This window comes from Papio anubis, chromosome 12 (assembly GCF_008728515.1).
Source record: "Papio anubis isolate 15944 chromosome 12, Panubis1.0, whole genome shotgun sequence".
NCBI classification, from domain to species: Eukaryota; Metazoa; Chordata; class Mammalia; order Primates; family Cercopithecidae; genus Papio; species Papio anubis.
In genome coordinates this window covers 64,655,842-64,677,079 of record NC_044987.1, presented here as the reverse complement: position 1 = coordinate 64,677,079, position 21,238 = coordinate 64,655,842, and the positions used below count along the sequence as shown (strand labels likewise).

The following is a 21,238-nucleotide window of genomic DNA, read 5'->3' as shown; positions in this document are numbered from 1 at the left end:
TCTTTAGTAAATCACCGTCCGACAAAGGGCCACATCCAGAACTCAAAGAACTCAAACAACAAATTTACAAGAAAAAAACAAACAACTCCCATCCAAAAGTGGGCAAAGGATATGAACAGACATTTCTCAAAAGATATCCATACAGCCAACAGATAAGGAAATGCTCACCACTACTGGCCATCAGAAATGCAAATCAAAAACCATAATGAGATGTCATCTCTACACCCAGCTAGAATGGCTATGCATCATTAAAAAAGCCAGGGAAACAACAGGTGCTGAGAGGATGTGGAGAAATAGGAACTCTTTTTATACCTGCTATGGATTGTAAACTAGTTCGTTCACAGGAAAACAGTATGGCGTGATTCCTCAAGGATCTGTAGAACTAGATGTACCATATGACCCAGTTTCATCCATTATTGGGGATATACCCAAAGGATTTATAAATCATGCCATATAAAGACACATGCACACGAAGTTTATTGCAGCACTATTCACATAATAGCAAAGACTTGAATCAACCTGTAAAATGTCCATCAGTGATGGACTGGATTTCAGAAATGTGGGCGGCTATACAATCTGCGGAATACTATGCCGCATAAAAGGATGAGTTTGCGTCCTTTGTAGGGACATGGATGCAGCTGGAACCATCACCAGCAAATCCACGCTGGAGAATGAAACCATGTTCTCACTCATAGGTGGAAACTGGAAATCAACGAGATCACGGACTCAGGAAGCGTAGAACATCACACACCGGGGTCATCATGGGAGGGAGGGGAGGGATTGGCACGGGAGTTATACCCGATGCAAATGACGAGCTGATGGGTGCAGCAGACTGAACATGGCACAAGTGATGAAGATATGCACAAACCTGCATGTTATGCACATGTACCCGGCTAAACTTAAAGTATAATAATAATAAATAAATAAATAAATAAAAAGAAAAAAAAAAAAAAAAAAAAGAAAACTCCAATGAAAACCGCCTTAAACCATAATGGAACTGAAATAACCTGCTCCTGAACACTATTGGGTATACAATGAAATGAAGGCAGGAAAGAAAGATGTTCTTTGAAAACCAATGAGAACAAACATACAACACACCAGAATCTCTGGGACACATTTAGCTGGTGTGTAGAGGGAAATTTATAGCACCCAAATGCCCACAAGAGAAAGCAGGAAAGATGTAAATTGACATCAACATCACAATTAAAGAACTAGAGAAGCAAGAGCAAAACATATCTCGAAAAGCTAAAGTAGAAGGCAAGTGAATAATCTAATGATCAGAGCAGAACTGGGCTGAGATAGAGACACAAAACTCCAAAAATCACTAACCAGGTTGTTTTTGAAAAGCAAAACGATACAGACCACTAGTAAAGACTAACAAAGAGGAAAAGAGAGAAGAATCAAACTGATGCACTTAAAATGATAAAGGGATATCACCACCCTACAGAAATATAGACTACTATCAGAGAATACTTATAAACACTCTACGCAAATAAACTAGAAAATCTAGAAGAAATGGATAATTTCTACACTTGCACTTTCCAAGACTAAAACCAGGAAGAAGTTGAACTCGAATAGACCAATAGCAGGTTCCCAAACTGAGGCAAATAAATTAATAGCCTACCAAATCAAAAAAAAAAAAAAAAAGTCCAGGACCATGATTCATAGCTGAATTTTCTACTTATGTAGAAGGAGGAGTTGGTACCATTCCCTTCTGCAACTATTCCAATCAATAGAAAAAGAGGGTCCTCCTAACTCATTTTATGAGCCACATCAACCTGGACACTCAAAGCCTGATAGAGACATAATAAAAAAAGAGAATTTTAGACTGTCATCCCCTGATGAACATCGTGATGCAAAAATCCTCAATAAAATACCGCAAACCGGATTCAGCAACACACTCAAAAAGCTTTATCCCACCATGACTGGCGTGGGCTTCATCCCTGGGATGCAAGGCTGGTCTGTAATTGTAAAATCAATAAAACATAATCCAGCATAAACAGTCCAAAGGCAATAAATCACAAGATTATCCTTAATAGATGGCAGAAAGGCTTTGACAAAATTCAACAGCCCTTCATAAAACGCCAATAAATTGCATTGGATGGAACGTGACTCAAAACCAAGAGTTACTAAGACAAACCTGTTAACAGCATACTGAATGGGCAAAACTGGCGAAAAAATTCCCTTGAAAACTGGCATTGATAGGATGCCCTCTCTCACCAATTCTATTCAACATAAAGTTGGAAGTTCTAATACAGGGGTACCTAGGCAGAGAAAGAAACTGGCTGGTATCTGAAAGCTCAAAAAGAAGCCAAATTTGTCCCTGTTTGTAGATGATGATTGTATATTTAGAAACCCATTGTCCGCCCAAAATCTCCTGCAGGTTGATAAGCAATCTCAGCAAAGTCTCCAGGATACAAAATTAATGTGCAAAACCGCCAAGCATTCTATACACTATAATAATAGACAAACAGAGAGCCAACCAAGGAATCGAACTTCCATTCACAATTGCTTCAAAGAGAGAATAAAATACTCCAGGGAACTAAACTTCATAAGGGGATGTAAAGGACCTCTCTATGAGAACTACAAACCACTGCCCATTGAAATAAAAAGAGGATACAAACAAATGGAAGAACATACCATGCCTGATAGTAAAATAAACTAAATATCGCGGAAAATGGCCATACTGCCTGCAATTTATGGATCCAATGCCATCCCCATCAATCTACCACTGAGTTTCTTCAAGAATTGGAAAACTGTTTAAAGTCCATATGGTTTCAAAAAAAGTATGCCTCCATCTCCCAAGACAATCCCAGTACGGTAAGAACAAAGCTGGAGGCACTTCACGCCACCTGACTTCCACCTACTGCCAACTGAAAGCCATATGGTATCAAAAATTGCAAAATATAGATAGGACAATGGAACAGAACAGAGTCCCTGTGAAATAATACCACATCTACAGCCATCTTCCATCTCTCATAAACCTGAGAAAACAAGAAATGTGTGGAAAGATTCTATTTTAATAAATGGTGCTGGAAAAATTGGCTAGCCATAAATAGAAAGCTGAAACTGGATCCTTTCCTACCCCATAATGAAAATTAATTCAAGATGGATTAGAGACTTAAATGCTAGACCTAATACCATAAAATCCTAGAGGAAACCTAGTAGCACCATTCAGGACATAGGCATGGGCAAAGACTCTGCCAGTCTAAAACACCAAAAGCAACGGCAGTAAAGCCAAAATTGACAAAATGGATCTAATTAAACTAAAGTACTTCCGCGACAGCAAAAAGAAACTACCATCAGAGGAATAATAGGCAACCTACAGAATGGGAGAGAAAATTCTGCACCACCATCTGACAGCAAAGGGCCATTATCCAGAACCCACAAAAGAACCCAACAAATTTATATAAGAAAAAAACAAAACAACCCCATCAAAAGTGTAAGGTGTTGATAAGTAATGCATACTTTCAAAAGAAGACATTCAACAGCCAACAGACACACAGAAAAAAGCCTATCATCACTGGCCATCAGAGAAATGCAACTGCAAACCACAATGAGATACCATCTCACACCAGTTAGAATGGCGATCATTAAAAGTCAGGAAATCACAGGTGCTGGAGAGGATGAGGAAATAGGAACCTTGCACTGCTGGTGGGATTGTAAACCAGTTCAACCATTATGGAAAACAGTATGGCCATTCCTCGCTGATCTGTGAACGATACCTATATGATCGAAATATCCTATTACTGGTATATACCTAAAGGATTATAGTAAATTATGCTGCTATAAAGATACATGCACATCGAGGTTCATCGCGCACTATTCAGCGGAAAAAGACTTGGAATCAACCTAAATGTCCATCAGTGATAGATTGATTAAGAAACAAGTACATCTACACCATGGAATACTACAAAAGCTTCATAAAAGGATGAGTTTGTGTCCTTTAGGACATGGATGCAGCTGAAACCATCATTCTAGCAAACTATCACAAGAACTGAAAACCAAACACCTGATGTTCTCACCCAGGTGGGAAACTGAACAATGAGGACTTGGACTCCAGGAAGGGAACATCACACACCAAATCATGTGAGGGATTGCATTGGGAGTTATACCTGATGTAAATGACGAGCTGTGTGTGGCACACCAACATGGCACAAACTTATACATATGTAAATAAACCTGCACGTTATGCACATGTACCCCATAACCGAAATGGCATTAATAATAAATAAATTTAAAAAATAAAGAATATTTTTATCAAATATTTTCTTATGCTTCATTGAACTCACCAAAACCAAGCTCTTTGTATACAGAAGATGTTCAATTACTGCTCTTTCAAGGCCCACTGAAAAACAGACAGTGGTAGAAATGCTGACCAACAAAACATTCCTTGAATAGTGGCTGAGAGAATATTTGGTGTGATAGCATGCTAGAAAATAAGAACTAACTCCAAAGTCACATGACCATATGATAGGACGAAAAATAGGGCTCTGAAGCAGGTCTGAAGGCGGCTATATCGGGCAGGAATGTATGTGTTGAATAAAATTTTAAAAAGGAGCAAGTTGTGTGATGGGGGCATATTCCCATATAGAAGGGTGGCATTATGGAAAAACTAAGTAGGCCTTCTGATTTTAAACATATCAATATTTATATTTATAGGTTCCTCCTTGATATATTGGAGGTGACCTACCTGTCACTTGTGGGACGTCACTATTGAAAATCTCTGAAGTTGTGTAAACTGGCTTATCCTTTTTCTATATGTGTCTTTATAAATTTTTATATCCTATTTTATGAAATATTAGGCTGGAATAAATGAACTTTTGCCTACTTTTGAATTGGAGAAGGTAATCTATATAACATTAGCATCATGTGGAATAGAGGTGAATCACTGGTGAGGAGGAAGATGGGTACACAGAAAAAGTGTCTTGGAATGCAGGAATAGGGTCAATTTCTTTTTATTCAGATCATAGAAGAAATTCTTTTTTCTCTCAGAATGCTGCTTTTAGTTTTCACAACCAGCAGGGAATAAATAGAATACTCCTGCAAAGATTATGTTTCAGTAATTGAAATGTGGGAATAATTTATTCAAAGTGAAATGGAAATACAGTTTCATTCAAGGTAATTCATTTAAAAGAATCCTTCTGACAACTCTCTTATTCATCCCTTACTAGCTACTCGTAATCTGCACCCCATCCATTTATCAAGAAGAAAAGCCACAAAATCAACGTGAGATCTGCTCACCCCAATGATCAGCAAGGATGCTGGAACTTTTCACATGATTGTTGGCTACATATATGTTTTCTTTTGAGAAGTGTCCAAGTAATATCCTTTTCCCACGTTTCTTTCTTGATAGAGTTGTGTTTGTTTTTCTCTCTAAATTTGGGTTCCCTACATATCCAGATATATATCCGACTTTCGTCGATACATAGTTTGCAAAAAGTGTTCTCCTATCTTGTAGGTCATCTGTCTACTTTTCGATAGTTTCTTTGTTGCAGAACCCGCTAGGAGGAGAGAGAATCAGGAAAATATTCGCATGGATATCAGTCTTACTCCATAAGTGGATAGAAATAATCTGTACAATAAACCTCCTATGACATATGTTAACTTATGTAACAAACTTCAAATTCCCTGGTACACATGTAACCCTGAACTTTAAAATAAAAAGCTAACAAAAGCAAATCTGCTTACCCTGAAACTACCGAGTTCCTCAAGGAACTGAAGATTCCATCATGGATCAAAGCCAAGCATTTATGTCTATGTGATCCTCTGGTCCTGAAGGAGAAACATAATACCTACATTGAGATCTTGGGAGACTAGTGAGGAGGAAACATTCTCACATCCGTTCATATGCATGAGGTATGTGTATGTTGTGGGTGTTTTGAGATGAAGTTATAATGGAAAACTTATTGCTACTGGCTCACTGTGGTCCTGTAGAAGAAAGTGATTTCTCCAGGAGTGCATTTGTGTATGTTTAGAATATGAACAAAAGAGAATTAAAAACGCATTCTAACTTAAGGATACTGGCTAAGCTTAGTGGAGCTGGTTCTCTGAACGCTTCGACGTCATTATAGTCTTGGTACTCCTAGGGACATAATTTTTTGTGGCAGCAGAGTTATATATGTCTGAAACTACTTGAGTATTATAATTAGTCCTTTTGAGAGGCAGACTTTTTTCAAAAACCTAGCACAACGTCATCATGCACAAAATTAGTATTGAAAAAGATGTTTTAAAGAAAACGTGTCATTCTGGTATGCAAAACAAATTGATGTATATGGACCTTTATTTCCATGTCTCCAATATATTTGCTCATTATTTATAACATTTTATGAACATTATTTGGAATTATCTAAACATATTTTTACCCTGTGAAAATGAGTAATTCTGCCTTTATTTCTTTCCTTTGTATGATTTTTCTTTGACTACTTGCACTTTACAGATCTTTCTTTCTATGCAATAACACCACCAAGAGTAATAATGAGTATCTTTGCTTCTATTACTTTCATGAATTGGGTAGTATAATGATATACTACTGGAAGGCAGTTTGAAATTAGTCTAAATGATATATGAATACATATTGACTAATGGTACAGTGGTAGAAGCATAGCTTATGCTATAATAAAATTAATATTTCTACTAACAATGCCCTCTAGGTTCATCTAGTTGCTGTCATGACGAATTTCCTGATTTTGTTGAAGCTAAATATTCCATTGTATATATTCCACATTTTTAAACTCCATTGATGGACACATTTTGACTATTGCAATAATACTGCAATGAACACAAGGTTTAGACATCTCCTTAATATATTGGTTTCAATTTCTGAGCATGGTACCCAGTGATTGCTGATCATATGGTAATTCCCATTTTGATTTTTGAGGTCCTTATACTGTTTTCTGTTGTCTATACTAATTTAAAATTGCCAACAACAGTGGTATAATGCTCTACTTTTCTCAACATTTTCACTGGCTCAGCTCTTAGGTTCCTTTCATCCTTTTCAATAGCCAATGTAACAGGTGTGAGGTGATGTCTAAAGTTTTAATTTGTATTTCTAAAGATTCGTGATGTTGAGCATTATATTTTTGGCCATTAGTATATGTCTTCTTTTGAGAAGTTTTCACCAAGTCATTCTCTACTTTTATAGGGTTTTTTAATATTTTCGCAAATTGAGTAGCCTTTTGAATTCCTGTTTAGTTTTATGGCTGTCCTTATCCAGCATATGATTTGTGAATTTTTTTCCAATCTGAGAGTTATCTCTCTGTTAGTATTTTTGGCTATACAGAAGCATTTTAATGTAATCCAATCTGAATTCTTTATTTTTGCTTTTGTTGCTCAAGTGCTTGGGGTCATAGCCATTAAATTTTTACCCAAACCAACATCATGGAACTTTTCTCCTGTGTTTTCTTTTATTAATTTTGCAGTTTCAAGTTTTACATTTGAATCTTTAATTTATTTCCTTTTTTGAGCGCTTCTGTATAAGAGATAAGCCATAATTACTATATTTGTGCATGCACATCCTAGTTACCTACTTTACCAAGGATAGGTTCCTTTTTTAATGTGTATTTGCTTCTGGGATCTCTATCCTATTCTGGGATCTCTATCCATCGGTCAAGGTGTCTGTTTTTATGCCAGTACCATACTCTTCTGATTACTATAGCTTTGCAATATATTTTGAAATTCTTTAGTGTGGTGCCCAGTTTTATTCCTTTTTACACATTTTGGCTACCCAAGGTCTTTATGGTTCCATGTGAAATTTTAAGATTTTTTTTCCATTTCTGTGAAGAATGACATTGGAATTTTTATAGAGATTGCATTGAATCTGCCGATCGCTTTGGGCATTATAAACATTTTAAGAATATTAATTCTTCCAGTTCATGAACACGAGATATCATTCCATTTATTTATGTCATCTTCAATTTCTCTTTTTTAACTTTTATTTTAGATTTGGTGGTACATGTGAAGGTCTGTTACCTAGGTAAATCTAAGTGTCATGGGCTGCTGCATAGATTATTTCATCATCCAGGTATTAACCCTGGACCCAATAGTTCTTTTCTGTTTCTCTCCCTCCTCCCATTCTACCCCCAAATAGATCCAAGTGTCTGTTGTTTCCTTCTTTGTGTTTATAATTCCTAATTACTAGCCCCTTAACTCTCTATAAGGGCAAGGATGCAGAACAGTTTTTGCACCATTACAGTAATGGCCTCCAGCTTCATCTATTCCTCACAAAAGACATAAGCTTCCGGCTCTGCATGGCTGCATATATTCCATGGGTATATATGTACCACATCTTTGTTTCATCCAATCATATTGATGGGTACTAGGTTGATTCTATGTCTTTGCTATTGTGAATAGTGCTGCAATGAACATCTAATGGCATGTGTCTTATAGTAGAATGATTTCATACCTCTGATATATGCCCAAAAAATAGATTACTGGCCAAATGGAAGTTCTGTTTCTTTTACCTTTTTGAGGAACGACATTGCTCTGCCAACTGTTGAATTAATTTTACATTCTCCTACCTAACAGTGTTCTTTTAACCAACCTTTCTAATATCTGTTTTTTACCGTTTTAGTAATAGCCATTCTGACTGGCGTGAGATGGTATCTCATTATATAGTTTTGATTTCATATTTCTAATAATCAATAATATTGAGCTCTTTATATGTTGCTGTCATGTGTGTCTTCTTTTTGAGAAGGTTCGTTCCTAGTCCCGCCCCCTTTTAACGCTTTTTTTTTTTTTTTTTCTTGTATATTTGTCTGCTCCTTTATAGATGCTGACATTAGACCTTGTCGATGCATGCAGAAATGTTCTCCCATCTGCAGGGCTGTCTGCTTGCCCTGATAATTTCTTTCTCTGTGCAGAAACTCAAGTTTAATTAGATCCCATTTGTCAATTTTATTTTTGTTGCAGTTGCTTTTGTCGCCTTTACAGAAATCTTGTCCACGCCTATGTCCATGGCTACTGTTTCAGGTTGTCTTCCAGGGATTTCCGGGAGTAGTTTTGGCTTCTACATTTAAATCTTTAATCCATCTCTGGATCTGATTTTTTGCAAAAGGGTATGGAAGAGATCCAGCTTTAGTTTTCTGCATAGGGCTAGCCATAGTTATCTATTCTAGTACCATTTATTAAATAGGGAATTTTCCATTGTGTAGTTTTTGGTCGGGCCAGTCAAAGATCATTATTGTAGGTGTGTGAACTTATTTCTAAGCTCTCTATTCTGTTCTATGTTCTACTTGATATGGTCAATCTTTTTAATTTTAAATATACAAGCGTGCTTAGTGGTAACTCATGATTTTGCTTTGCATTTCTCAGATGACTAATGATGTTAAGATCTTTTTGTGTTCTTATTTGTCTCCTGAATGTCTTCCTGAGTGAAGTGTTCTTTCAAATATTTTGCCATTTCAATTTGTTATTTGTATTATTACTATTGAAAATATTCTTGACGTTGTTTGGACAAAAAGCATTAGTAACGTATATTTATTGGTAGTTTTTTCCCTCAAGTTTCTAATTTGCCCTCTCATGTTATATATTTTTAATTGTGTCTTTCAAAGAGCAGTGATTTTTAATTTTAGTAATGTGTATCTCAACAAATTTTTATGTTATGGCTTGCACATTTTTTTTCCTGGTCGAGAAACATTTGCCCATACCAACATCATGAACATATCCTCTTAAATTTTTCATCTAGAGACTCTGTAATTTTAGCTTCTAGTGTAATTATATGCTTCACATTAAGGTAATTATTGTGTATGGAGTAAGAGAAGGGTAGTGATTCACTTGTCCCTAGAGATGAACATTTATTCCAGCACAACTTGTTGAAAATACTATTCTTATCATTACATACTTTAACCCCTTTGTTGAAAATCAGTTGACCATATATGTGTGGGTCTATTTCTGGATTCTCTTTTCTGTTTCATTTATTTATATTTCTAATTTTATACTATTACTATATTTTACTGATTGTCATAGCATTATAATACATTTTTAAATTAGTTAGTGTAAGCACTCTCAATTTGGTCCTTCTTTGAAAAGATTCTTCGGATATCCTTTGTCCTTTGCATTTCCATAGATAATTTAGAATTAATTGTTTAATTTCTATAAAACCTTCCTTGGATTTTTATGAAGACAGTATTGAATCTATAGATCAATCTGAGATTCCACAAACTGCACTCATAGGATGGCAAACTTAATTTATAAGCGTTGTATGTATTCTCACTGCTACACTGGCCAGCCACTCTCCTGTCTCTCTCCCTTTCCTTGGGCCTCCCTATTCCTTCAGGCACAACAATATTGAAATTAGGCCAATAAATGACCCTGCAGTGGTCACTAAGTATATAGTGAAAGGAAGAATCACATCTCTCTCACTTTAAATTTAAAAAGAAACTATAAATGATTAAATTTAATGAGGAAGGCATGACAAAAGCTGAAATAGACCAAAAGCCAGTCCTCTTATGCCAAACAGTTATTTAAGTTGAGAGTAGAAAAGTTCTTGAAGGAAATTAAAGAGATACTGTAATGAATACATAGATGACAAGAAAGCAAAACAGCCTAATTGCTGATATGAAGAAAGTTTAAGTGGTCTAGATAGAAGACCAAACCAGCCATGACATTCCCCTTAAGCCAAAACCTAATCTAAGGCAAGACACTAACTATTTTAATTCTTTGAAGCCTGATAAAGGTAAGGATGTTGCAAAAGAAAAGTTTAAGTTAGCAGAAGTTGGTTCTTGAGGGAGAGAAGCCATCTCCATAACACGAAGTGCAAGTGCTGACGTAGAACCTGCAGCAAGTTATCCAGAAGATCCCACTATCATCGATAAAAGTGGATTCACTAAACAACAGATTTTCAATGTAGATGAAACAGCCATATATATATATATATATATATATATATATATTTTTTTTTTTTGAGACAGAATTTCACTGTTGTCGCCCAGGCTGGAGTGCAGTGGCGTGATCTTGGCCCACTGCAACCTCTGCCTCTCCGGTTCAAGTGATTCTACTGCTTCAGCCTCCCCAGTAGTTGGAATTACAGGCTCCCTCACCACGTCTGGCTAATTTTTTGTGTTTTTAGTAGAGACAGGGTTTTACCACATTGGCTAGACTGCTCTCAAATTCCTGACTGCAAGTGATCCACTCACCTTGTCCTCCCAAAGTGCTGGGATTACAGACATGAGCCACCACATCTGACCAAAACAGCCTTCTTTTGGAAGAGCATGGCATCATAGAGAGGATAAATCAATGCCTGTCTTCAAAACTTCAAAGAACAGGCTGACTACCTTGTTAGGGGCTAATGCAGCTGGTGACTTTAAGTTGAAACCAATGCCCATTTACCAATCCTCAAATCCTAGGGCCCTTAATAATTATTCTAACTCTATGTTGTTTTTGCTCTATAAGTAGAACATCAAAGCCTGAATGATAGTACGTATGTTTAGATTATGGTTTATTGAATATTTTAAGCCCACTGTTGAAACCTACTGCTCAAGAAAAATGGATTCCTTTCAAAATATACCTGCTCATTGACAATGTGCCTGGTGACTCAAGAGCTCTAATGGAAATGTACAAGGAGATTAATTTATTTCAAGCCTACTCCATACCACATCCATTCTGCAGCACATGGAACAAGAAGCAATTGTTACTTTCAAGTCTTTTTTATTTAAGAAATACATTTTGTAAGACTATAACTGCCATAGATGGTAATTGTTCTGATGTGCATGTGCAAAGTCAATTGAAAACCTTCTAGAAAGGATTCACCATATTAGATGCCATTGAGAACATTTATAATTCATGGGATGAGGTCAAAATATCAACATTAACAGGGGTTTGAAATAAGTTATTTCTAACCCTTACAAATGACTTTGAGGGAGTCAAGACTTTACTGCAATCTTGTGATAAAATGTGAATCAACGTGGAGTTGTTTTTGTGGATGAGCAAAGAAAATGGTCCCTTGAGATGGAATCTACTCTTGGTGAAGATGTGAACATTGTTGAAATGACAAAAAAGGATTTTGAATATTACCTAGATTTAGTTGAGAAAGCAGTAGTATGGTTTGAGAGAATTAACTCTAATTTTGAAAGCAGCTTCACTGTGGGTAAAATGCTATCAAACAGCATCACATACCATTGACAAATCTTTCATGAAAATAAGAGTCAATCAATGGGGTAACATTTATTGTCCTGTTTTAAGAAACTGCCACAACCACTCCCACCTTCAGCAACCACCGCCCTAACCAGTCAATAGCAATCAAAGACCCCCCACCAGCAAAAAGATTATGGCTCATGGAAAGCTCAGATAATCACTAGCACTTTTTAGCAATAGCATGTTTTTAAAAAGGTCTATATATTTTTTAGGCATAATGCTATTGTACACTTAATAGACCATAGTATAGTGTAAATATACATTTTATATGCACTGAGAAACCAAAAATTCATGTGACTCACATTATTGTAGTGGTCTGAAACTAAATTTGTGTTATTTCTAAGGTATTCCTGTATTATAAGCAGATAAATAGACTTCATTTTAATTTCTCACACTTATTCACTATTTTTTATAAGTATATTTTTATAAATGCATAGCATTTATAAGCAGGTATATCTGCTTAATGCAGTTTTAATCCAGAAAACAAACAAAAAGAAAAAATATCTTAAGTAAGGATATTTTTCAAAGATTTTATTACTTGAGGAACTTTGTAACCGAGTCTAGGACTTGAAGCATTACCTAGCATCTGATAGCTTACTATTTATTTAAGTATTATTTTAAAAATGCTATTAATTTTGTAACTCAGCAAGTTTTAAAAGAAGAGCTGACCTCTATGTTTTTCATTTATTAACTATCTGCTCTGGAATAAAGCTAGAAACCACCATATTGTTAATAATTGAGGACTCACTCTGGGCTGAAGCTCTATGGCATAAAGTTTGTTTTATGTGTTTCGGTAAGCAAGCTGGCTCACTGCAAAAGAAAAAAGGATCTACATTTGTGGGGATTTTGTCCATTGTAGCTGCTTGTGCTGGAAGAAAGATGTACCATTACATCATATTACTCTTTACTGTTTTCACCTCTCTGTAGACTGCATTCATTCTACAAACCCAAGGTATTAAATTGTGGTCCTGATGTTCTTTGATTCTTTTCCAGATATCTGTCTACTTTGAGAAGAATTTCAGTCCCAGCCTTTGATGCTTCCTTAAATTTGATCAAGATGTACTAATGGGGATTACAACAGAAAAGAACGCTGTATTTCTACTGAGGTAAAGGGGAGCAGTACTGGAGAGACAGTGCATTTAACAGTGTTAACCTTTCAAATAAAGACACAACTCAGCCTTATTGCAGAATATATATTTTAATGAGCCCCTAGCATACCAGATTCTGAAATTGTTTACTCAGTGTTTTTGAGAAAGCTTTAAAATACCCACACGGCACGTGAATAAATATTTGAAATGTTATGAAACTGGAATAGAACTGCAAATTCCAGGTTTATGATTCAATGGACGCTAGACACTTCACATGTCCCATCAATAATAAAATTTGAGAATCTTTTTTCAGCATAGACATATTCTAAATATAGATCTATTTTCAACAAAGGTAAATTCATCTCCTTTTCAGAGACCTATGGGACATCTATCTATAAAGCCCCAAAGAACTTTTTTACCTTGGCTTGGAAAATCCCCAGAGAAGATATTAAGTTTGTTATATAGGGTTCCTCATCAATATTGTGCAATTGTTTCTTTGTAATATCAGTCATGAACGGGAATTTAAAGACATCTGGCACCAGGGTGAGTTTGGATGAAAATGGTTCAGATAAAAAGAAAATAAATATTTAAATGCACAAAATTGCTACTATATAGGAGGGATTTAAGTGAGAGAGCAGTTGAATAAGGAAGTTCTGAATTACTTCACTCTTTAGAATTTTGAAACCAAGGAGGTTTCTTGGTTTCTTCTCCCTTGAGGAGGGAGAAGAGGGAGAAAATTAAATATAATTTAGGTGCTGAAAGAAGGGGATTCCATGAGGCTTACATGACAAGGCCCAAAGAGATGCAGGCAAGCATATTTCTATACAATAATAGAAAAACTTATTTGCCCTCCATAGATAGTGGAGTATTCCTTACAAAGCAGTAACATCTCTACCACTGAAAATGAATTAGTGTAAGAGTTAGGATGGAGGGTGGGAGCACGGAGAAGATTAGAAAAGATAACTAATGGGTACTAGACTTAATATCTGGGTGATGAAATAATCTCCACAACCAACCCCCATAACAAAAATTTACCTATGGAACAAACCTTCACTTGTGTCCCTGAACTTAAAAGTGAAAAAAAAAAAAAAAAAAAACTTGGAAGAAATTCTAGTGATCATGTAGCCCAAGTCCTTGACAACATTAATGACATATGCCATTTTCCCACTGCTTGATACATCAGAGGGCGGTGATTCCATTATCTTACTAGAAAATTTTACCCGTGTGAATGGGCAACATTACTTGAAGCCAAATTTACACTTCTGTAACATTTTTCTGTTTATAATGTGTTTATTTTGGGGGTATGCAAAATAATGCAAAAGATAATTTGCATGCATCTACTACATGTACTCTTCCCAATTCTAAATATCTCCAATTTCATTAAGTTTTAGTTTTTGTAGGTAAGATTAAGGACATCTTGAAATCATGTCCTCCTAATACATTTTTATTTTTCAAAGTTTATTGTGACACTAATTTATTAACGTATTTATGTATAAGCAGGAGGACCATCCAAAAGGGAGATTTCAGAATTTATTCATCCATCCATTCATTATACAGCTTGGGATGAATATATCAGGCATTGATACTGCAAGTAGAAATATCTTTAATTGTACATGTTTGTTAAGCTTGAGAAAACTTCAGTAGATATGGATGGACTGAGAGAATGAGAATTAGAATAGGGGGAGATACATTCAGATATTTAAAAGAGTCCTAATTGTGTATGATTTTGTAAACAAATGTAAGGATGTTGGTGTTTGCTCTGAGTGAGACGGAAGTATACAGGAGATTTTAAGGGATGGCTAGACATAATTTTATTTTCACTTATTTTGCAGAGCAATATAATGATAATAATGCTAACAATAATTGTAATAGTATTATGCATTTTTCTTATTATGTTCCAGGTTGTGCTGAAAAATTACAGGGTTTACTTTACTTAACATTTGAAGTATTTTACCATAAAGCAAAATGCTCTTAAAAAATCAGTTCTTTTTTATTGTTTTCTAGAAGGTTTTACTTTTATCTTTTTTATATATTGAGATTATTTATACAGCAACACTTGAAAAGATTTCCACTGATTAATGCTTTAAAAAAACTCTGTAGAAAACTCTAGAGTAGACTGAAAAAGGGAAACTGTGCCACTATTTGTACCGTCATCTTCACCAAAATCAAAAAATGCTTTTTATGATGTATGGAGATATTCTTCATGTGTGTTTCAGTGGACACGCCTGGCAGATCTAAAAAACTGAGAAAGCTCATTTTTGGAAAGTGACCTAAAGAGTGTCATTGACGTGAATTTTAAGTAGGCACGATGATTGTTTTCATGGTTACTGTTGGATCATATCTCAGGAGCTGGAATGACAGACATTATTGAACAAATAAATCAGGACAGTAGAACTTAAAGGGTTTCATCTTAGTGCTTTCATAAATATGAAGTGCACATATTTATAATTTTCACTAATCACAAGGTAAATATAAAATTGATTCATTAAAAAAGTTTCATAAGAATTCAAAAGACATAGAATCTTGTGAAATGTAGTATTTTTACTTATGTGTCTTTTCTCTATTTCTACACCCAAGCCAATTTTTTATAAACCAGTTGATACACAAGTAGTTTTTGGGGGATGATATATTACTTAACACATTTTCTGTGTAGTAAGCGTGTATGTGTATATGTGTATGTAATTACTTTGTTGGAGTGATTCCTATGGTTTGGAACTGCTGGGACCAAATTTATGCAAAGATCTACATTTTTGAGTACTCCCTATGACTAGAGTACGTTTCCCCAGTATTTGAGAATTCTTCATTTCCTAAAGCTGTATAAACATCAGATAATCAATATTTGTAAGGATTGATAATGTAATTTATAATGAAATTGGTTTATCAGCTATTAATGTTAACTATATCATCTTCATGTAGCCTTATAACTCATTTGTGCTATTCTATTTTCCTCTGTTCCTTTCATTTTCACTTCCCTTGTAATGTTAGTCTCTTTGTACTGATTTCTGAAGAGTTCATTTATGAGTAAAGATGTTAACATTAAAAAAAAAGAAAACTCTAGGTTAAATCCCATCACAGTGATAGAGATAGAGACAGATAGACAGACAGACAGACACACACACACACACACACACACACACACACACAGAGAGAGAGAGAGAGAGAGAGAAGCAATCAAAATTAGAACTTTGAAGAAATCTATTAGGTAGGGGAGATTAAAATATAATAGAAAATAATAGAAAATAATTTGTTAAATTGCAATTATATTGAAAAATGAATAATTCGATTTGGTAATCTAAAGCAACCAATAACTGGGGAAATATTTTTAAAAATAGAAAGAAAAAGAAAGAAAGAAAGAAAGAAAGAAAGAAAGAAAGAAAAGAAAGAAAGAAGAAGAAAGAAACAGAGAAGAAAGAAGGAAGGAAAGAAAGAAAAGACTGTGGAGTCTTACAACTTTAATCAGAAAAGCTTTCAAGGTTAGATTCATATTTCAGACTACAGAAGAAAGACGGAAAGCCAACCATTCTAATAAAAATGGACTAAAAATTAGTAAAGATTTTATCCTACCCAATACAATTGTCTATGGTTATTTGGGGGCTAAAAATAATACATCAAAAAAAGTATAAAATTATGATCATATATAATACATGTACTATATATTAATAGTGTATGTAAGCAAGCTTATATAAAAGCACGATATATATCATGGATATACCACATGTATCATGCATCTATATATCATGCTTATATATATGTCATGCATATATCATGCTTATCAACACAGAGATTTTAGGAGAGTTAACAAAAAGCATGAAAATTATGTAGAGCTTAATAATGTTGTTAGCTAAATGCAAACATTACAAAAATATTTCATGCTTACCATCAAGAAACCTGAAATAATACAAAAAGAGATGAATACAAAATACACATGGCCATGCTTTGTAAATTGTAACTTATTATGTACCTTTTTGGCCCTTCACATCTCTGTCCCTGATTATTCTGACTTGGAAAATCTAGACTTGCCAGGCTTACACTTGTATATAGATCAAGCCGAATCATAAAAGCAGTGCAAAATTGGCAGGTGCTGACATAATTTGATTAACTATAACCCAGTGGACACATCTCAAAGTATTTCCTGAAAGAAGGGAAAGTATGTAGTGAGTTAAGAATATCAATGTACAATCTGTTATATACCAAATATTTTTTATTTTTGTCATGTTCATGAAAACATTTTCTTCTGCCTTGCCATCATTTTTCGTTGGCCTTTAAAACTTTTTTTAAAAAAGACTAGCTTTATTGAAGCAAAATTCACCTAAAATAATGTTCATCATATTTAAGCATGCAATTTAATGAGTTTTGACAAATGTATTGAGTCATGCAACCACCACTGCACTCAAGATATAGGACATTTTCATTATCCCAAAAGTTTCCTTATGACATTTTGTACTAAGTCTATTCTCTTTACCCCGGTGCCTGACAACCACTGCTCTACTTTCTGTCACTTTAATTTAGTCTTTTCTAGAATTTCATACAGATGAAATTTTACATTAAATAGTTTTTTTGTGTGTTTGACTTCTTTCAGTAAGCATACTTTATTTTAATCACAAATATGTATTTTTGTGTGTAACAGTAGTTCATTCCTTTTTATTGCTGAGTAGTATTCCATTACATGGCTACAATACAATTTGTTTATCCATTCACCCGTTGTTAGGCATTGAGTTGTTTCCAGCTTTTTGGTTATTAAGAATAAAGCAGCTATGCCAGGGACTTCCACTTCTGGGCAACTTAGAGAAACATTAACACTCAATATAAAGGGGATAAAAGAAATAAACAAAGTTCACAAGAGAGGAAAAAGACAAAATATTCAATGCTAATGAGGGAGGGATAAACCAACACTGTCAACTCAATCTAGTGGAATGTAATTTGGTACAATTTTCTTGAAAGCAATTTGAGTATCTGGACAAGAATCTTAAATTATTCTTGCTTTTTGACCCAGTAAGTCCATATGTACTACAGTATGATTGTTATAGGAGTCAAAAGTAGCATGGAAAAACTTAATATTTATTAGGAAAGTTGTTCAATACCTTGTAATTTATCTTTCAATTGTATATTTTGTGATCATCAAGAATTGTATTTTCAAAGAATTGTAATGACATAAAATGATCTTGATATAATTGTAAATGAATAAAAAGGACAAAAGAATTTAAAAACAAGAATATCAATATAATTTAAATAGAGTTCATAATTTGGAAATTGGTTGAGGTTGCAAAATCAAGCATTATTGAATGGCCCAGGAATATAAGTAGCTACATATAAACAGAGTTTCCAGTAGAAAACCAAGCCAGGCCAGGGCTTCAGCACTATGTTTACAATATGTTTTTATTCTGTTGGTTCAGTTTAGATTGTGAAAAATGCTTTTTGTATCTTTTTCTCTGGATGAGAATAATCTCACTACTCTTTCCTTATACAGGACAACTTTATTGGCACAAAAACTAGCATGTTTCCTAATTGATGAGCATCATGCATGGAGCCAACAGCTCCAGCCTGACACCAAGATATTTCATTCTCAGGGGGATTCCTGGGCCGGAAGCTGCACACATCTGGATCTCCCTGCCTTTCTGCTTCATGTACATCATTACTGTTGTGGGGAATTATGGACTTATATAGCTCATTAGCCATGAGGAGGCACTGCACCAACCCATGCACTACTTCCTAACCTTGCTGTCTCTTACAGATGTTACTGGATGCATGTCATTTGTTCCCAATATGTTATGTATTTTTTGGTTTGGCCTCAAGGAAATTGACTCTATTGCCTGCCTTGTGCAGATGTTTTTCATCCACATGCTGATGGGCATGGAGTGTGGGGTGCTCATGGTTATAGCTCTAGACTACTATGTGGCCATTTGCTACCCTCTACACTATTCCACCATCCTCACCAACACTGTAATTACCAAAGTTGGGCTTGTCACCTTCATTTGAAGTGTGTTGCTTATGATTCCATTTGCTTTCCTGATCAAGCGTCTTCCCTATTGCAAGGGTAACCTCATCCACCACACCTATTGTGACCATATGTCTGTGGCCAAATTATCCTGTGCTAATGTCCAGATTAATTCCATCTATGGTCTCATAGCTGCCATATTGATTGGGGGGGGTTGACATATTCTGTATCTCCATATCTTACACCATGGTTATCTGTGCTGTAGAGAATTTGTCATCTGCAGATGCTCACCACAAAGCCTTCAGTACCTGTACATCACATATATGTGCTATTTTCATCACCTATGTCCCAGCCTTTTTCAAATTCTTCACTCACCACTTTGGGGAACACACCATACCTGGATAAGCAGGTAAAGATGTTATATTGATGAAAATTATATTCTTATTTGCTAACATAAATGATATATTTTAATATCACATTATATAGAGTCAAATAGAAAAATAGATTAATCATACCATGTATTTTTGCAATAAGATTTTCATACTTGGGAGTAAATCCTGAGTTTTATTTTATTTATTTATTTTTTTGAGACGGAGTCTTGCTCTGTCACCCAGGCTGGAGTGCAGTGGCTGGATCTCAGCTCACTGCAAGCTCCGCCTCCCGGGTTCACGCCATTCTCCTGCCTCAGCCTCCCGAGTAGCTGGGACTACAGGCACCCGCCACCTCGCCCGGCTAGTTTTTTGTATTTTTTAGTAGAGACGGGGTTTCACTGTGTTAGCCAGGATGGTCTCGATCTTCTGACCTCGTGATCCGCCCGTCTCGGCCTCCCAAAGTGCTGGGATTACAGGCTTGAGCCACCGCGCCCGGCCTGAGTTTTATTTTTTTAAAAAAGCTAAAATTATAAAGTGCCTCTGTGTGATGTAAATCATAAGCTTATCAATAGTAAACTTGTTATATCTTAGAATTAGGTTTTTTCACTTGGTAAAGTTTGTTTATCAGGTAACTTCATTTAAGCCATTCAAAACCTATCAAACAGATCAATAAATTACTTTTCCTAAATTGTCATTTTAAAGCATATACAAGGTCTAATGTTATAATAATGTTTCATATTTATTATTTCACCAACCTTTTACTTCAAAACTATGAGATAGGTAAAATTGTCTGCATTACAAAAATGAAGAATATGAGGTACACAAGAAGAAAGACTAGAAGAATCTTAGAATATTACAATTAAAATTTGAAAGCAATAATGTCAATAGACCTATGCCGGGGGTGGGGGAAGAAACAACAGCAACAGCAACAAAGTAAAACAGGAACATATCCTTAAAATTTGGATAAGTAAAATGCAATAAATAAGATGTATTTGAGGCACACGAGTAACAATCGCAAATTAATTTTGTTATCTTCATCATTACAAATTCAAAAGTAGGTTTCATGAAAAAAAAAGACTCTGAAAACTAAGACTCAAAATTGAATTACAGCCAGCAGGCCAATATCTTTGAGAAATTTCAAAAAGAAGTATAAGGTGGATGGCCATAGAACAAAATTCTACTCAGTATTCATGGGAGAGGGGAGAGAGAGAGAGGAGAGAGAGATAGAGGTAGAGACAGAGATAGAGATGGAGATATAGATAAAGTTAGAGATAGAGATAGAGATGATAGAGATAGAGATAGAGATGATAGAGAGAGAGATAGAGATGGGAGACAGAGAGACAGAGAGAGAGAGAGAGAGAGAGAGAGAGAGAGGGAGAGAGAGAGAAAAGGGAAGGAAATAAAAGGGAAGCAGAGGGAAACCAAGAGGACTGAGAAAGATAGTGATAAACATTTTATTTCAAGCTGCATCTTGTGCCCTAGAGATGCATTTTATTTCAGGTTGCATCTTGTGCCCTAGAGATGGGTGGCAGAGATCAGCAGGCTTTCTGAAACAGACCCAATATTCCTACATCAACTTCACACAGTTAGATTAGATCTAGAACCAAGGTATCAAAGAACTCACATTGAGGGTTCAATTTGTTAAACCATGTTTCTTTTTCAAACTATAAGAGATATATTAATACTCCCAAGGGAAAGGAAGAAAAATAAAA

At 35.2% G+C, this 21,238-nt stretch overlaps 1 pseudogene; it reads left to right on the top strand.

The window, feature by feature from the left end:
* Nucleotides 1-18,496: 18,496 nt before the first annotated feature.
* LOC108582126 lies at nt 18,497-19,588 on the top strand (annotated as a pseudogene).
* The last annotated feature ends 1,650 nt before the right edge of the window (nt 19,589-21,238 follow it).